Raw genomic sequence first — 18,558 nt, forward strand, 5'->3', positions numbered from 1 at the left:
CCCCCCTACTAATTCGCATCAGCCTAAGTCCCAAACTCCCCCATCATCCTCCCAAAATCCCCAACCCCCAACCCCATCGTCCTCTGCCCGCACAACCTCCAACCAACCTTATCCTATCCCCCTCGCCTACTCCTACCCCCCCTCCCCTCACCCGGATCGTGCTCGCAGCTCCTCCTGCAAACGTAAAGCATCTGACTTCCCCGAATCCCCCTCCTCCCTCTCCCCACCAATTCATAACACACCAGTCACGTCCCAGGAACCATAGTGTTCCTCCTTTCAAAAAGAGAACCTCATCTTTCTCCACTGCCTTCCCCCAGTATACTACACATGTAGCACATCGGGACTCTTCCCAACACCATCACCAACATGCTTAAAATCATACAATTCAACATCAGACACTATTAAGCAAACAGGCACTTCCTCACCCAACTCATACAAGAACACGACCCAGGCATAATATTACTTAACACCATTTACACCAACAACACCAGAAAAATTAAACATTTCGGCCACACTACATTCCAAACCGAGCAAGGTCCGCACGATGGAGTCGCTATTATGATTAAAGGCACCATCAAACATGACTTCATCACAACATGGACACACAAACACTTTCTAGCAGCAAAGACACACACTACCCTTCGCCCCCTCATAGTCTCCACCACATACACTAGACCCAACACTGGCATCCCCTTCACAGACATTAACAGACTCTTCAGCAACACTGCACCAACATTATTTATTTCAAATTTAAAATGGGATATTTCAACACGCCATTACCAACAATCACACAAATGTTCACCATAAACAGCCACAAGAAACTGACTTTTCTAGGGATGTCATTTCTTTAGATGGTGTAGAAGTTGGGTGAGAGGACGGAGTCCTGAGGTACACCTGCATGAAGCTAAAAATAGTATGAGTAATTGTTTTTATATTTAATACGCATGGTGCGGTTGTCTAAAAAATTTCAAGTAGTTTCTGAATTGGTGTAGGAAAGGGAAATTGCTCACAGATTTTGCACTTCAGGCCTGCATGCCACACTGATTGAAATGCGCGTTTTACGTCTGGAGTAATAAGGGTTGTTTTGTTTGCATGGCTAGCGGTGTTTTGATTGATCTGTAGGTAACTGGTGATGATGTTTAGGGCGTCCTGTGTGGATCCTCTGGGTCTGAAGCCAAATTGTCGGGGAGAAAGAAGGTTCACGTCTTCTAGGTGTTGGCGTAATCTACTATTCATGATTCGTTCAAAGGTTTTTCCTAACTAATCAAGTAAACTGATGGGCCTCTAGTTTAAGGAGTCAGTTATTGTCTTGCCTTTTTTAGGGATTAGGGTTACAGTCGCAGTCTTAAAGGTATCCGGAAAGTACCCAGATGCCAAGACTGTTGTATAAGTGTGTGAGTGCATTTATGCATGTGTTTGGAAGGTGTTTGAGTATGTGGTGCCCGATACCTGCGGCACCTTGCTCCTTTTTTGGAGTTCTAGCAAGCATAGACTTTGTCTCGAGAACGGGAGCAGTGAGAGGGTTGTGTAGGTCAAGGTTATGTACATGTATGTTTGCGGCTGGTGTGATATGGTCGTGGATAATGTTGAGGTGTTGTTCTATGTTTATTATGTGTCCTCTTGCGACAGGATTAGGAGGGTTGGGGTAGTATACTTGTTGCCAGCGTTTTTGAATGTGTCTGTGACCTCCCTGGGGTCTGTACTTTCTGTGTTGTTGACAACTAATTTACGTACCGATGGTAAGCCACCACAATTAAGTCGGCGAATGTGTTTGCGGAACTCCCAGGGCTTAATTTTCCTGAGTTGTTGTGCAGTTTGTATGAGTCGTCTCCAGTGTGCATTATTGTCGAATTCAAGACTATTAATTATTTGCATCCGAAGGTGGGATAGGTCAAACCGTACTTGGCCAAAATTGTGTTTATTTTGTTCAAATCGACGATGGTAACACACTAGTTGGCGTTGTGTTCTTATTGATGGTATGAATGTGTAAAAATGTGTGTGTGTGTGTGTGTGTGTGTGTGTGTGTGTGTGTGTGTGTGTGTGTGTGTGTGTGTGTGTGTGTGTGTGGTTTTGGGTATGGTGATGTTAGATGTGTTAAGTATGCATGTGAGAAGATGTCTGCACTGTTCTTCGATGTCAGTGTGATGTTTTCCTTCATAGTCAATTATGTATTCTTGTTCTGAAAGGATGTGTGTAAAGGCATCCCAGTCTGCATGTAGGAAGTCACAATGTGGTGAGCTGGGGATCAGTAACGGGTTGGTGGAGATTGTCATTATGATGGAAATATGATCCGACCAAGAAATGGGGCCGGGAGCAATGTGCTGGTGAAAAATGTTAAATGTTTTGTTGGTGAAGATGAGGTCAGGTTTCCCTGATCCCCTGGGTGTGATTGTAATGTGAAAATCAGGCCCTAGAAAATTCAGTCGTGGTTGTATATGGTGAACATTTGTCTTCCGTGATTGTTGGTTGTGCTGTGCTGAAATGTCCCATGTTGTGCATTTAAATATGAAAAAAAATAATGTTGGTGCAGTGTTGTTGAAGAGTCTGTTTATGTCTGTGAAGGGGTTGCCAGTTTTGTGTCTGGTGTATGTGGTGGAGACTATGAAGGGACGAAGGGTAGTGTGTGTCTTTGCTGCTAGAAAGCGTTTGTGTGTCCATGTTGTGATGAAGTCGTGTTTGATGGTGCCTTTAATCATAATAGCGACTCCGTTGTGCAGACCCTCGTCAGTTTGGAATGTAGTGTGGCCGTTATGTTTAATTTTTCTGGTGTTGTTGGTGCAAGTACTGTCTGTGTTGTGTTCTTGTATGAGTTGGGTGAGGAAGTGCCTGTTTGCGTAATAGTGTCTGATGTTGAATTGTTGGTGATGTTGTTGGGAAGAGTCCCGATGTGCTACATGTGTGGTATTTTGGGGGGAAACAGTGGAGAAAAATGGGGTTCTCTTTTTGGAAGGAGGAACACCATGGTTCCTGGGGTGTGACCGGTGTGTTTTGAATTGGTGGGGGTAGAGGGAGGAGGGGGATTCGGGGGAGTCAGATGCTTTACGTTTGCAGGAGGTACTGCGTGCACGATCGCGGATGATGGGGTTGGTAGGAATAGGTGGGGGGGTGGATGGGATTAGGTTGGTAGGAGGTTGTGCGGGCAGAGGATGACGGGGTTGGGGGTTGGTGGATTTAGGAGGATGGTGAGGGAGTCTGGGAGTTAGGCCGATGCTAATTAGTGGGGGGGAGGGGGGGGAGATGGGAGAAAGGGGAGGATTGGGATGCTTGGGACGAAGCAGGAGTATGATGAGATTTAGAATGAGTGGGTGCGGGGTTGGTGGGTTGGGAGTGGTAAGGAAGGAAGGACGTGAGTTGGGGGGGATGAGAGGGGGTGAGGTGGGGGAGTTTATGGTGTGGGAGGTGTTGCCAGTTTGCTGTGGAGGGGGGATGCAGATGTGGCGCGATTTCTTAGCGGTATGCCATGTAGGGGGTATGACGATGGTGGACAAGTTGTTGGCTGCTAATGCATCATTGATGAGAGATGCAAAGAGCACATCAGAATACAGGGCTTAAGCCAGAGCGGACATGACAACTGCGGTGACACTGGGGTCAAAGGGCGAGTTAAAAGATGGACTGGGAGAAGTGGTGTTAAGGGGGGTTGAGTCAGTGTTAGGTGTATGAGTTTGCGGCTGAAAAGTTTGAGCTGCTTGGGCAAATGTCATGGAGATTGAGGAGTGTTGGGGTGCAGTGTGAGACTGAGGTGCGTTAGTGTGTTGTGTGGGCTGGCAGCCAGTCCTTGCATCCTCCAAAAGATTTTTCCTGACTGGGGAGTTGCCAGCAATCACAGCGCGTCCTTCTCCACAATTGATACATTTCATGATGGTGTTTTTGCAGTTAGTGAAAAAATTACCTTCAGCAGAGAATTTGGAACAAATTTGAGATTTTTTGCATGTGCGGGTTTGGTGTCCATATTGATAGCATTTGAAACACCGGGCCAGATCAAACCACTGCTGTGTTCTAAGGCTGCTGGATGAGATGATCGTGTTAAATGCTTTGATGCCCTGTGTGTGGAGTTTCTGTACCTCTTGGGGTGAAGCACAGCGAATTTTAATGTTACTAGAGTTATCAAATCGGACACCGTGGGAAGCATGAATGTCATTATTGAGGGACAGTTCAGTCATGAGGTCGTCATTGTTATACCTTAAAACATATTTGGTCACTTTTCTGGCTATGATGGTACAGGCTGCTTTGAGTTCTGGGGTGGAGAGCAACTCACATCCAGCATCAGAGTATTTGGACAGGTTACTGGAAGAGAGGCTGGCATCAAGGTGAGTCTGAAAGGCTCACTCACACACACACACGCCACCTATTTTATTTGCTTGGGCATAATCTCGTTGCGTTAACCTCTTCAATCCGATCACATCTTTTTGTGGGTGATTCTTGCTATCGCTAGACGACATACAAACGGGCTGGTAGATGTAACCTTGAATAACTCCTTCGTTTCTAGTGGTCCTTCATATCTAAACCGTAATCGCTTAGTAAAAGCCGGAGGAAAATAAAAACAGTCATGAAGGGAGTAAAAAGGTTTGTAGCACCTCCTCCTCACCGATTTATTTCAGCATATGGAAGTTTAATAATCCTTTTTATATTCTCGTGAACACAGTAGCTTCTTAATCCCTTATCCTTAGCAGGATATTTGACACGTTAAGATTCCCTTCCACGATATTCTTTCACATAGAAGGATCCCTGATATTTCCAATCCCACTGTGTTTTTACTACATGACACGTTACTATTTTTTTGTATGGTATTCTCTTCGACGTAAGTAGTTATTTAGTACCTCTGCTTTTCCAGATAATTTCTACATATGCCATCTTATTTTCTTAGATGCTTTTTGTGTATTTGGAGTCTCCGTAACACCTCTTCCTAACCAGTTTTGTTTGCATATGCTTTTACATTCTCTTGAATAGCTCCTTTTACAGTGCGTCTGCCTTATTCATGTCATTTTATTATGTTGGTATCTCTTCTCTGTAGTTATTCTTGTAGGCACAGAAGGCTCTCTAGCTACTTATCAGTCATTTGCCATATTAACATTCTCCTCAATCTTATTCTCTATGACACAGGAAGCTTCGCAGCTCCCATTCCTTACCAGATTATTTCTGCATATGGCACGTTAGCATTTTCTTGAATGTTAACCACCAATGAGCTGAAAACAAAAAAAGACAAGGCATCGGATTATTATTATTATTATTGTTATTATCATTATTATCATTGAAATACAAAATAGTGTCCCTTGGAACATCCAACCACCTCCACCAGGAATTCAGCATAGTGCCCCCGTGAACTCCCAGACACCCCCACAAGGACCCCACGGAGGAGCAGCAGCAGCGCACCAAGACTCAGTGTGACAACGGCCCAAGTCAGCCCGGGCCGTACGCCCCTATGACTCGGAGCTCACCCGCCGGCGCCATAGCAGGAATCCTGCACTACCTTCTGGGCGAACTTCCACCAACCAAGTTCCGGATGGAGCTGTCTGTCCAGCTCCTGCCAGCGCCCCTAAGGAGTCGGCCTGTAGCCACTCCTGCCTTCTACAGGAGACAACCAGTAGCCTCTCTGAAGGTGTCTTCCTTCTTGAGACAGCCAGTAGCCGCTCGCCCCTCGCTAAGGAATCGGTCAGTAGCCGACCTGAGGGTAACCAAGAGATGGCCGGTACCCTCTCCTGCCTTTGTCAGAATGTGTCCTTCATGAGACGGCTGGTAGCCACTCCAAACCCCATCTTGAAGGAGTCAGCCTGTAGCCGCTCCCGCCTTCGTCAGACGGCTGGTAGCTGCTCCGAAGGTGTTGCCCCGGAGTCGGCCTGTAGCCGCTCCTGCCTTTGTCAGACGGCCGGTAGCCGCTCAGAAGGTGTTGCCCCCGAGTCAGCCTGTAGCTGCTCTCCACCCCTCCTGAAGGAGTCAGCCTGTAGCCACTCCTGCCTTCGTCAGACAGCTGGTGGCCGCTCCGAAGGTGTTGCCCCCGAGTTGGCCTGTAGCCGCTCTCCACTCCTCCTGCAGGAGTCGGCCTGTAGCCACTCCCGCCTTCGTCAGGTGGCCGGTAGCTGCTCCAAAGGTGTTGCCTCTGAGTCGGCCTGTAGCCGCTCTCCACCCCTCCTGAAGGAGTTGGCCTGTAGCCGCTCTCGCCTTCGTCAGACGGCCAGTAGCCACTCCGAAGGTGTACCTGGGTTTGCTGGCAGTTACTCACCCTCTCAGGCCACGGCCAGTAGCCAGGCCTTGGCGCCTTGTGGTCGTGCCCCTGGAAAGCCACGGTCAGTAGCCGGGCCCCACAGCCAGAAGCGGCAGAGAGCTGCCCTGCCGCCCCAGCGTGAGACGAGTTCCCCGACCCCCAACGCAGAGGGCATAAAGGAGTACTGGAGAGGCCCTATAGCTTCCCCCAGCCTCTACTCCCTATGACTGGACCTGGAGAAGACCCACCTGACGGACCCTGATGCAGACCGGTGCCGCAGCACCTCCCTGTCAGCGCTGCTTAGCTCTGGGGGCAGCAGCCCTTGGGAATCTCAGACCCTCCCTAGAACGCATGGGTGGGAACTCCTTACGCCTCAACAGCGGAGGACCTCCACCTCTGTCAGGAACCTGAATGAGAGGTTCAGGCAATTGTTCGGCCCCAGTCCTGAGGGCCACATTCCTGTCCCCAGCTCGGAAAGTACGGGCCCCTTCGCCACCTGCAGCCCCGGACGAGAGAAAACTCCCCTGCTCGTGATCCCATGCCCTCTCAGCACGGCCTTTCCTGGCAATGCCCCTGCTCCGGCAGAAGTAAAGCCGGATTGTCTCTCCGCTGCACCCACTGCCCAGTGACCCACCAGACAGTGACTGTGACCCTATTATAGTGTAACAATGGCGAGGTGATAAAGTGCATTCATAGTACCAGACCAAGTGTTTAAGAGAAATTGAAATGATGATGGTCTAACAGTAACATGGCGGAACAGTGAATAATCCCTATAGAACCAAAGTGCTGGTGAATAAGACTGACGCATAATATCCATCATATCACAGTAAGAAAAATACCCAAGCCGTGGAGTTTGTAATAATAATTAGCTAAAAGTCCCTTGCCCCTAGAAAATAGTAAAGTGAACACACTACCAGTAAACTCCACCTCATACTGCCATAAGCATGATTAGATCCCAGTGCCTTACACCCTCCCCTAGTGAGCCTCATCTCTAACTCCTTCACGCACTCAGAGACCTTGGACTATACTAATTCTCAATACACCGCCTCGAGTGTTATTTTAGCGTATTCTCCCGTAGTATCCTGGGAGATACTAATTATCTAGATATAAGTGTTTGTAATCAACCAAATATTGTGTTTGTAACATCTGCTGTTGTCCCTTGTCTGACTAAGTAATACACATGTAAGGTTATTGCCTGGAGTTTTTGTGCCCTGCCTCTCTCTTATTTGTCCTAAACCCCATTCTAGAACCCCGCTACGTGTTAGGTGTTTGAGGAACGGGAAGTCGAGCCTTAAACACCTAGCATTACACTTGTGGACAGCGGTGGTTCTTGACCTGGGCGTACAAGAGAGGTAGTAAGGAAATACCAGCAAATTGGCAACTAAACCACACATGCAATTGCCCAAGTTCGACCCCAAACAGTATGATGTACACACATATCTGGCAATCATCAAACCTTTACTAGATATTGGTTTTGAAAATGATCAACAAAAAATTGCAGTCACGCTCCCACTGCTGGGCAAAGTAGCGGCTAAAGTAGCACCGAAAGTCGTTCCGGAGCTCACCTTGCAAAATTTCACGAAATTCGTGATACAGGCCATCACCCCACCACTAGGGAAAGTGGTGGCACTATCCCAGTTGGATAGTCTGACATTTGATGGGAATCTAGATGATACCCTAATTCAGGCAAGATGCCTGGTCACTGCTCCTACCCAGAGGCAGATGAGGAAACCCGGGAACAACATATTTTTAACACTCTCCTGAGAGTGCTCCCCAGTGTTGTAAAAGAACACTTCACTATCCATGACCAACTGGAGAAATGGATAGAGACATCCAGCTAATACGGTGCCTCCTGACCGCCCGCCCTACATCTCAGCAGATGAATGTGGTGAAAAAGTTTCCCACTCAGATTCCGGCTCTCCCAGTTAAGCCACGTCCACCCATGCCTCACACCAGCCCCATCCCTGAGCTGAGCCCACCTAGGGCACACCCCACGTGCCAGTGCCCCGCCCACAAGGAAAACCCTGACCTGATTTTGGTGAATCCCTGGGAATTTATGGTTTGCAGCTCCAGGTGCTCACTGCATGACATTCAGGACCAGTTAAAGGTTGCACGCCGCAAGCCCACTACCCCAGGTTCATGCAAAGTTTCCTCTCTGGAGGACGAGGCCACAGAGGATGAACTGGGACCTGTAGAGGAGACCAATCCTGGGGAACAGGAGCAGGAGCAGGAAGAAGGAGGCCCCAGACAGCTGGATTTTTAGGCCCACCCCTGCACCATCCCACGGTGATGGGGGTCATTACCCCCAAGTACCGCTCCCCAGTGTACCACAAGATGAAACTGAACGGGGTGAAAGTCAGACTTCTGGTCGATACAGGAGCGGCCAGATCCTGCCTTTACAGCCACTACCTCTCCCACCAAAGATTGACCTTTGGCCCGCTCCGCCGCACAGCCACTCACCTTGTGGACGTGGGAGATGGCTCCCTGCCCATCCGTGGGGAGACATGGGCCTTAAGGGTCGACACCCACCAACCGGTGTCAACCCAGCACCAGTTTATAATTTTCAACTCCTCCTGCTGGAACTATGACGGGTACTTAGGACTGGACCTGTCATAGAAACTAGGGGCCACCATAGATTGCCGCTACCGACAGCTCCAGTTTCGTGCCCCACCCAACCCTCCCCATGCCTTTTGCACCTGTACGCCACAGCCCAGGCCGGAAGACTTCCCCCTTCCTTCCCTCCCTTGTCCCACTCCTCCCTCCCCTCCCTCTTTCCCCACCATCGTTTCTGCCACCGTCACCATTCCCCCTCATCATGAGGCCTAGGTGCCCCTCAACCGGCCCTCCGGCCCCTTTGTCTTATTCTCCCCCCTCCTGCCGCTGGGAGCCCTCTCAGCCTGCCTTTTGTCTCCAACTTTCCTCCCCCTGCATCGCAAGGCAGTCTGAATCACGAACCTCACCCCGTCACCCCTCACCCTCCCAAAAGGGCTCATAATCGGAGAGATGGAAGAAGCCGAGCCCTGCGCCCCTTCCCCCTCCCACTCCCCCGCCCCCCTGCCACCCATTCCTGACCATCTCTCTGCCCATCAGTCAGACACCCTACGCTGCCTACTCCTGGATTTCCAGGATCTGTTCGCGGCAGGGCCAGCAGACATCGGACATACCACATACTTGTTGCATGAAATTCATATGACAGGCCCGCCAATTCGACAACCATCCCGACAGAAGAACCCTAGACAGCGGGAAGAGGAGAACCACCAAGTACAGGAAATGATAGGAGCAGGCATCATTTCCCCCTCCACCAGCCCCTGGTCCTCCCCTGTCATCCTCGTGAAAAAGAAGGATGGCATGATGCGGTTCTGTGTCGACTACTGCTGCCTTAACGACATAACTATCAAAGACGCCACTCCACTCCCCCAAATAGACGATTCCTTGGATTCCCTGTACGGAGCATCCTGGTTCTCCATCTTGGACCTCCAGTCTGGATATTGGCAAGTCCCCGTGCGACAGGAAGACTGAGGCAAAACTGCCTTCTCGACGAGTAATGGCAAACATTACGAGTTTAATGTCTTATTGGTCTCTGCAACGCTCCCACCACCTTCTCCAAGTTAATGGAATCTGTCCTCAGCGCCTCACGTGGGAAATATGGCTGGCATACTTAGACGACATTATCGTCTTCAGCCAAACCTGGGCCAACCACCTGCAGCGCCTCAACCGGGTTTTTACCAGAATCTGACAGGCAGGCCTCAAACTCCGACCCTCTAAGTGCGTCCTGGCCGCTTGGACAGTCTCATTCCTGGGACATGTCATCTCCCAGGCAGGAATCTCCCCCAACCCCGACAAGCTCCATGCCATTGCGGACATACCCCCACCACAGGACGTCCAAGGCATTCGAGCCTTCCTAGGCTTGACATCCTACTACCACTGTTTTGTGAAGGGGTTTGCCCACATCGCCAAACCTCTCCATGATCTAACCCAAAATGGGGAACCGTTCCTCTGGACGAACGAGAGACGAGCTGCTTTCCAGCAGCTAAAAGACAAACTCGTCTCTGCCCCCATCGTGGCTTTTCCTGATTATGCCTTCCCCTTCTGCCTCTACACCCACGTCTCCCTCTCCGCCATATGCACTGTGTTGGCACAAGTCCAGGAGGGCCACAAGCACATCATCGCCTGCGCCAGCCGTACCCTGAATCAGGCAGAGAAAAATTACGCCACCACCAAGTGAGAATGTTTGGGCATAATATGGGCTCTCCAACACTTCCGGACATACCTCTCCAGGACCCTGGTGACCATCGTTACAGACCACCAGTCACTTCAGTGGTTAAGACAATCTGACTCCCACAACGCCCAGCTCCTCCGATGGCACGAGACCCTAGAGGAGTTCAATTATGAAATCTACAGACCAGGCAAGCTCCATACCAATGCGGATGCCCTCTCCAGGCTCCCCACCCATGCCATCCAGCTGGAAACAGACCTCCTACAGCAGTGGCACTGCAAGGAGCGACCCCCGTGGATTCCTCCCCACCTGTTCAAGAAACTATACCTGCAGGGCGACCACCTCCTAACCCCCTCCGGTCATATCCTCCTGGCCCCTAACACTGCTCTCGATGCCTTACGCCACCTTCACGCCCACAATGGCATCCATCTGGGTACCAAAAAGTTGCTGCAAGTGTTCAACAACGCCTACTGGGCGCCCAACCCCTCTGCCCTCACCAACGAAATTATTCAAAGCTGCCGGGCCTGTGTTGCTGGAAAAGACATCACACAGACCGCAGGACCGTCAGGCTGCATCACCGCCCACAAACCCTGGGAGCTCCTAGCAATCGATGTGGTAGGGCCTCTGCCCCCAAAATCAGGTTACAAGTATGTAATCTCATTCGTTGACACCTATTCCAAGTTCGTCGTGGCCTGCCCAGCCAAGGAACATCATGCTGTTGTAGTAGCCGATGCCCTCCTTCGACACGTTTTTCCCTACTTTGGCATTCCCCAAGCCATCCACTCGGATAATGCACCCGAGTTCACTGGGAAAGTCTGGGAGGAATTCGCCAAAATTTAACATCTCCCACTCCTTCCCCTACTGGCCACAGGGAAATGCAGTGTGCGAGCACAGCTATCTTACCGTCATGAATCAACTCCGCACACGAATAGAAGCCACTAAAGATGACGACTAGCCTGCCCACGTAAAGATTGTCCAATGGGGCATCAACTCCTGCCCCAGAGAAGACGGAGTTTCGCCATATGAGCGAATATTCGGTGAGACACCCCTCCTACTGCCCCTTTGGCAACATCTGCAACCACCCACCTTCGCTCCCGCAATGGACGCGCTACACAACCTTAAGCGCCATTTGACGCACCTGCAAAACAACTTGGACCTCAGCCCCGACACAGCATCCAGCCCCTACCGACCTGGCGACACTGTCATGATTGCCCAACTCCCCACCCCTCACAAACTTGCACCCCGCTTCACAGGGCCCCACACTATCACCTGCATCCCCAACCTCTATCAAGTTACCGTTGATTACCACGGTGCCCCTCGCACTCTCCGAAACCGCCAAGTACGTCCCCTCCGTGCTCCTGCCCCAGCCCCACACCCTGTCCCTCCTTCGACCCCAGTGCCGCCCCCCCCACCTATGAGTGCTACATCTCCTCCTCCCCCTCCCCCTCCCCCTCCACCTCCCCCGCCACCTCTGCCTCCCCGGCCGCCACGCCACCTTGCACCTCACCTGACAGCTCACCTGCACCACCAACGCCCCACTGCTCCTCCTCACCACCTCCTCCTGTCACCCCCTCCCCTACCCCCAGCACCACGTGTCCCGCCCACGCCAACACACCTCCACCACCACCCTCGCCCGCCGCTGCCTCCTCCAACCCACCACACCACACCCCCACTCCTACCTCCCCACACCCCATCTCAACAACCCTGTGCCCAACGGCACGCACCTCCCACTCATGCCCACCACCCACGCCGACCCTCAAAACTACAACCACCTGCTCTGGCCGCCTCTCACGCCCACCCGTCTGATACACCCACTCTCCCACCCACCCGCTTCAACACAACTTCACACTGTCATGCTACACCAGGCCCAAATCCCAGCCACCTGTACTACCCAGAGACCCTACGCCACATTACCCCAGCACAAAACCCGACTTCTACCCTCGGTGTCCAGCATTCAGCACCACACCACACCACGGGCAACAACCACGACCATGAGGATCTGATGGGCTGTATGGGCACCTACCCTCGGTCGAAACCACAGGGTCCGAGGACCACACCACCTCCTCCCCTACTCCACCACCACCTCCACCCTCTTCCTCACCTGTGACGCGGAGCAGGACGAAAACATCGCCACCACTACCTGGCAAGCCCTCCTCAAAAATCTCCAGCCCACGTATGCCACCCAAGATACTCACGTCTGTCACCTCCAGTCACGGAGATGTGACGTTCCAAGCGGACGGTGGTGAAATACAGCATAGTGTCCCTTGGAACGTCCAACCACCTCCACCAGGAATTCAGCATAGTGCCTCCGTGAACTCCCAGACACCCCCACAAGGACCCCACGGAGGAGCAGCAGCAGCGCACCAAGACTCAGTGTGACAACAGCCCAAGTCAGCCCGGGCCGTACGCCCCTATGACTCGTAGCTCACCCGCCGGCGCCATAGCAGGAATCCTGCACTACCTTCTGGGCGACCTTCCACCAACCAAGTTCCGGGTGGAGCTGTCTGTCCAGCTCCTGCCAGCGCCCCTAAGGAGTCGGCCTATAGCCACTCCCGCCTTCTACAGGAGACAGCCAGTAGTCTCTCTGAAGGTGTCTTCCTTCTTGAGACAGCCAGTAGCCGCTCGCCTCTCGCTAAGGAATCGGCCAGTAGCCGACCTGAGGGTAACCAAGAGATGGTCAGTAGCCGCTCCTGCCTTTGTCAGAAGGTGTCCTTCTGGAGACGGCCAGTAGCCGCTCCAAACCTCCTCCTGAAGGAGTCGGCCTGTAGCCGCTTCCACCTTTGTCAGACGGCCGGTAGCCACTCCGAAGGCATTGCCCCGGAGTCGGCCTGTAACCGCTTCACACCCCTCCTGCAGAAGTCGGCCTGTAGCTGCTTCCGCCTTTGTCAGACGGCTGGTAGCCGCTCCAAAGGTGTTGCCCCCGAGTCTGCTTGTAGCCGCTCTCCACCTCCCCTGCAGGAGTTGGTCTGTAGCTGCTCCTGCCTTCGTCAGATGGCCGGTAGCCGCTCCGAAGGTGTTGCGCCCCAGTTGCCCTGTAGCCGCTCTCCACCCCTCCTGAAGGAGTCGGCCTGTAGCCGCTCCCACCTTCATCAGATGGCCGGTAGCCACTCCGAAGGTGTCCCTGGGTTTGCTGGCAGTTACTCACCCTCTCAGGCCACGGCCAGTAGCCAGGCCTTGGTGTCTTGTGGTCGCGCTCCTGGGAAGCCAATGCCAGTAGCTGGGCCCCACGGCTAGAAGTGGCAGAGAGCCGCCCCGCCGCCCCAGCATGAGGTGATTTCCCCGACCCCCGATGCAGAGGGCATAGAGGAGTACTGGCAAGGCCCTACAGCTTCCTCCGGCCTCTGCTCCCTATGACTGGCCCTGGAGAAGACCCACCTGACAGATCCTGACGCAGACTGGTGCCGCAGTCCCTCCCTGTCGGCGCTGCCTAGCTCTGGGGGCCGCAGCCCTCTGGAAAGCCAGGCCCTCCCCAGAATGCCCGGACGGGAGCTCCCTACGCCTCAATGGTGGAGGACCTCCACCTCTGTCAGGAACCTGAATGAGAGGTTCAAGCAATTGTTCGGCCACAGTCCTGAGGGCCACATTCCTGTCCCCAGCCCGGAAAGTACGGGCCCCTTCACCACCTGCAGCCCCGGATGAGAGAAGATGCCCTTGCGCATGATCCCATGCCCTCTCGGCGTGGCCTCCCCTGGCGGTGCCCCTGCTGCAGCAGAAGTAAAGCCGGATTGTCTCTCCGCCACACCCACTGCCCAGTGACCCATGAGACAGTGACTGTGACCCTATTGTAGTGTAACAGTTGGGAGGTGATAAAGATCATTCATAGTACCAGACCAAGTGTTTAAGTGAAATTGGAATGATGATGGTCTAACAGTAACAAGGTGGAACAGTGAATAATCCCTATAGAACCAAAGTGCTAGAGAATATATCATATCACAGTCGGAGAAATACCCAAGCCGTGGAGTTTGTAATAATAATTAACCAAAAGTCCCCTGCCCTTGAAAATAGTAAAGTGAACACGCTACCAGTAAACTCCACCTCATACTACCATAAGCATAATTAGACCTCAGTGCCTTACACCCTCCCCTAGTGAGCCTCATCTCTTATCAGGACTCCATATTATAATTACAAATCATAATAGATAGATAGATAAATAGATAGATAGACAGCTCTATGCGAGCCTGGGAATGGGAAATGAGCTTGCAAATTACACTGAGGAAAGCTGACGACAGTGGCCAGTAAGGAGATGATGCAGTTAGTTGTCAGCAATCTACCCGTGAACAAAGCCCTAGTGACCATACACACACATACACACGTACTCACACACCGGCTTCTTAAACATTCCATCCACAAGGAACACAAGTGATACGTCTCCTGTTTCACCAGAATTTAGGAAAGAGAGCTCAGAAGGAGACAGGTGATAGAAGAGACAGGTCGCAGGGAGAAGGGCTTGGCAACTTGAGAGAGAGACAGAGAGAGCGAGACAGAGAGATAGCTAGCGGGACTGGACTCTATACTTCGCTCTGTGTGAGAGACTTGTTAATATTTCCAAGACAAATAAAAATAGTCCCATACTATTCTTTACCTCTCCTGTCACTACATGACAAATGGGAAAGAAGATTATCTACTACAAGCTACTCCAGTATAATAACCGCTCGTCCACAAGTCTATTATATATATAACTCAACTACAAGTAACCACAAAGGAACCACAAAGTCTTTTATGACACTCTAACTCCTCCACACGCTCAGAGACCTTGGACTGTACTAATTCTGAATACTCCGCCTCGAGTGTTATTTTAGCGTATTCTCCCATAGTTTCCTGCGAGATACTAATTATCTAGATATAAGTGTTTTTGATCAACCAAGTATTGTGTTTGTAACATCTGCTGTTGTCCCTTGTTTGACTGTGTAATACACGTGTAAGGTTATTGCCTGGAGTTTTTGTGTCCTGCCTCTCTCTTATTTGTCCTAAGCCCCGTTCTCGAAAGAGAACCCCGCTACGTGTTAGGTGTTTGAGGAACGGGAAATCGAGCCTTAAGCACCTAGCATTACGATTATTATTTATTATTATTACCGTCATCATAATCAACATTTCATTATCATACAGTATACTGAAATCAACTTTATCTGAAGGATCAGTCATAAAACAAGAAAGCATTTGACAAGTCTATTTGTCATTCCGTTTGTCTGACTCTTGCGACAAACAGGCAGATAGATGAATGCAGTACGAAATAACTTGATAATAAGTGGAGGAAAGTAGGTAAGAGAGAGAGAGAGAGATGGGGGACAGCAGGAAACCATTTAACTTCCCACCACAAGCGTCTCAGCTGTATCTAAAATTGCTCGAAGGTATATTATAACGTGTCTCTAGTCCTTGAGTATTCTTTAGGTACCCATATCATCCTTGAATCCATCTCCATTTTCTGTAATGCTTTCATCCTGGTGTCTGTATTCTTTCATTGTTTCTTAGCGTTTCTCTCTCTCTCTCTCTCTTAACATTAAGAAGCATTGAAAAATGAAAGAACCATGCAGATACTCATGGAATGCTACGATAAACAAATAAGAAACAATATACCTGACAGCTGGAAAACATCAAATACAAAATTGATACTGAAATACCTACCCGGCAGAGCGAGCCCGACACCACCACTCCAGGAGGAGGACATAGGAAGGTAGCCCCCACCCCACTAGGAGGTGATGGGGAGGTACACCTTCATTCTGCACGGCAAGGACAGATCTCCTCCTTCTGCCACCTACCTTCGGGAGCTGGCTTGTTGGACCGTCATATCAACGACCTTCGCTTGTGCTCCCCAGTGGAGTGGTCGGCCCCGTGGTGGTATCCACCGGTTCCGCCACAGGAGGAGAGACCACCGGTCGTTTCCCAGCTGCACTATCCCCCAACAGCAGGAGGGCAGCAGAGTCCACCGGACCTGCTGTGTCAGCCAGAGCGCCCGACGTGACTTCTCCTTCGTTTGTCCCTGGGACTAATGATCCTCCAGCAGTGTCATCCAGAACTGCCAGCTCAATGGAGTATCCACCGGATCTCTCTCGACCACCACCCCGGGAGGGTGCCTAGGCAGTGTCCTCTGGACCTGCCTGGCAGGAGTGCCCTCCGGACCTCCTTCCCACACCCCGGCAAGGAGTTTCAGCAGGGACCCTCAGGCCTGCCAGGCTGGGGAACAGGCCACCAGTTGTTCCCCCTCCACGACCCTGGAAGCTCCCTGTGAGGACAACGTCTCTTGCTCAGCCCACCCCATCCAGTGGCTGAGCGAGACACCCCTCCCGCCTCCCCTTCTTCACAGAGAGTAGAGACTGCTCCCCCACAGGATCCCCGCCAAAGAGTACCTGGGACAAGACCATTCCGAGGCCAGGTGTCCTGTCACTGCAGTACAGTCCCCGATGCCCTCAGCCATTGACAGACTCCCCCAGGGTGAGTGGCCACAGTCCACCTCTGATGGCCTCCTCCTCCAGGTGAGACTGCAGCCCCCAGGTGACAGCAGGCCGCCCCTGATGCCCCCAGCAGCTGCCGGACTCTCCCAGAACAGGTAGCTGCAGCCAAACCTTAACGTCGTCCTCCTCTGAGCGACACCGCAGCCCCAGGGTGGCGACGAGCACCCCGTGGCCAATCTCTGACCTGGACCAGCCCAGGTCCGCCCCCAGGACTCCCACCTCTGTGAAGGAAAGGCGCCATGCTGAGCGCTTCTTAACCCTGTTTGGCCCTAGCCGAGGGCCACCACACTCCCAGGGCCCCCACCAGGAAAGGGTTGCCCATCACTCCACCCTTCAGCTCGATCCAGACCCCAGACTACACCGCCCGATACTAGCACCGGAAGCACACCCCAGACGGCCCTCCTCCCATGCCTGGCCACCACCTGCGGCTGCCTGTGTAGCTGCCCTATGCGCGCCCCTTGCGCCCACCGATGACCAGCTACACCTAGGGTTACAGTATAGTGCTACAGACTCTGTGTATACACGCCTCCTCCATACCTAAAGTACCGCACTCCTGTGTGTGCCTTTCACTTGTACCGACCCCTCCCCACTGTGATCCCCCTTTTAGTGTATGCCCTTGTGAGAAATTCCCCTGTTGCCCCATAAGTGACATCCCCCTCACTCCCCTGTGCAACACCCAGATTCCCTCGTGTGCTCAAGACCTCGTGAGTGGTGATATGCAGTGATTCAGTGCAGGGAACTACCAAAACCGTCCCCATAACATACTGTCGTAATATACCTCAGTGTAGTAAACCACCCCTGGGTTGTCAAGTGTGTTGTTCTCTCCCCATGCAATACATACCCGACCTGACTCTATATTCCAATCTAGTGTCTAGTACTGTTTTTGTACCATATAGGTGTATCATATTGTAGTATACCGTGCCTGTTGTTATATCACGTCCATATCATGCGCTTGTAGTGTATAATGATATATCGTACCCGACGAGGTATTGCGTTTATGTCATGCGTGTATATTTATACTGTGGTATACCGTGTCATAGATTATCTTGTGTTTATGCCCCAATGTGTCTTATACTGTGATATATGTAGTGTTGTGTGTCATATTGTATTCAGGCCCCCCTGTGTGTATTGTATTGTGATATATGCAGGGTAAGTGTGCTCTACAGTATATTGTACTGTGTCATATAGTATACTAACATTATATATAGGATTGTCCCTGTACCTGTGTGTGAGCTGTTGTACTCTGTTTGTTTGGTAATATACATGTAGATCTGGTTAGCCTGTGTTTAAGCCCCATCTGGTTGTCTGTATACTCTGGCCCGGTCAAGAATAAAGAACCCAAGGCCCACGCCATGTCTGAACCCAAGAAGTTGGGTGCAGAATACTGTATGCTGCATAACAGATACCAAAAACAAAACAACCACGAGTCAAGGACTTAAGACCAGTAGTCCTGTTAGGCACCTAAAAAATTCTGATGGGTATTGTTATTGTACCGTACAGGTTGGAAAATAATGCCAGTAATATTTCTGCACCTTGCACTGTAATATCTCATATTTTTAAACATTTTTATGATAATGTTGTGTATTCTCTACATCGATTCAGTATTTATTTATTTTTTTCGGTTGAATGATGACACTTGAGGCTAATGTGTTACCAGCGAGTTCCAATATATATTTTGTGGTATTTATCCACAC

The sequence above is a fragment of the Coenobita brevimanus genome, chromosome 4 (assembly GCF_032717465.1).
Source record: "Coenobita brevimanus isolate Jiangsu-jjx chromosome 4, ASM3271746v2, whole genome shotgun sequence".
Lineage (NCBI taxonomy): Eukaryota > Metazoa > Arthropoda > Malacostraca > Decapoda > Coenobitidae > Coenobita > Coenobita brevimanus.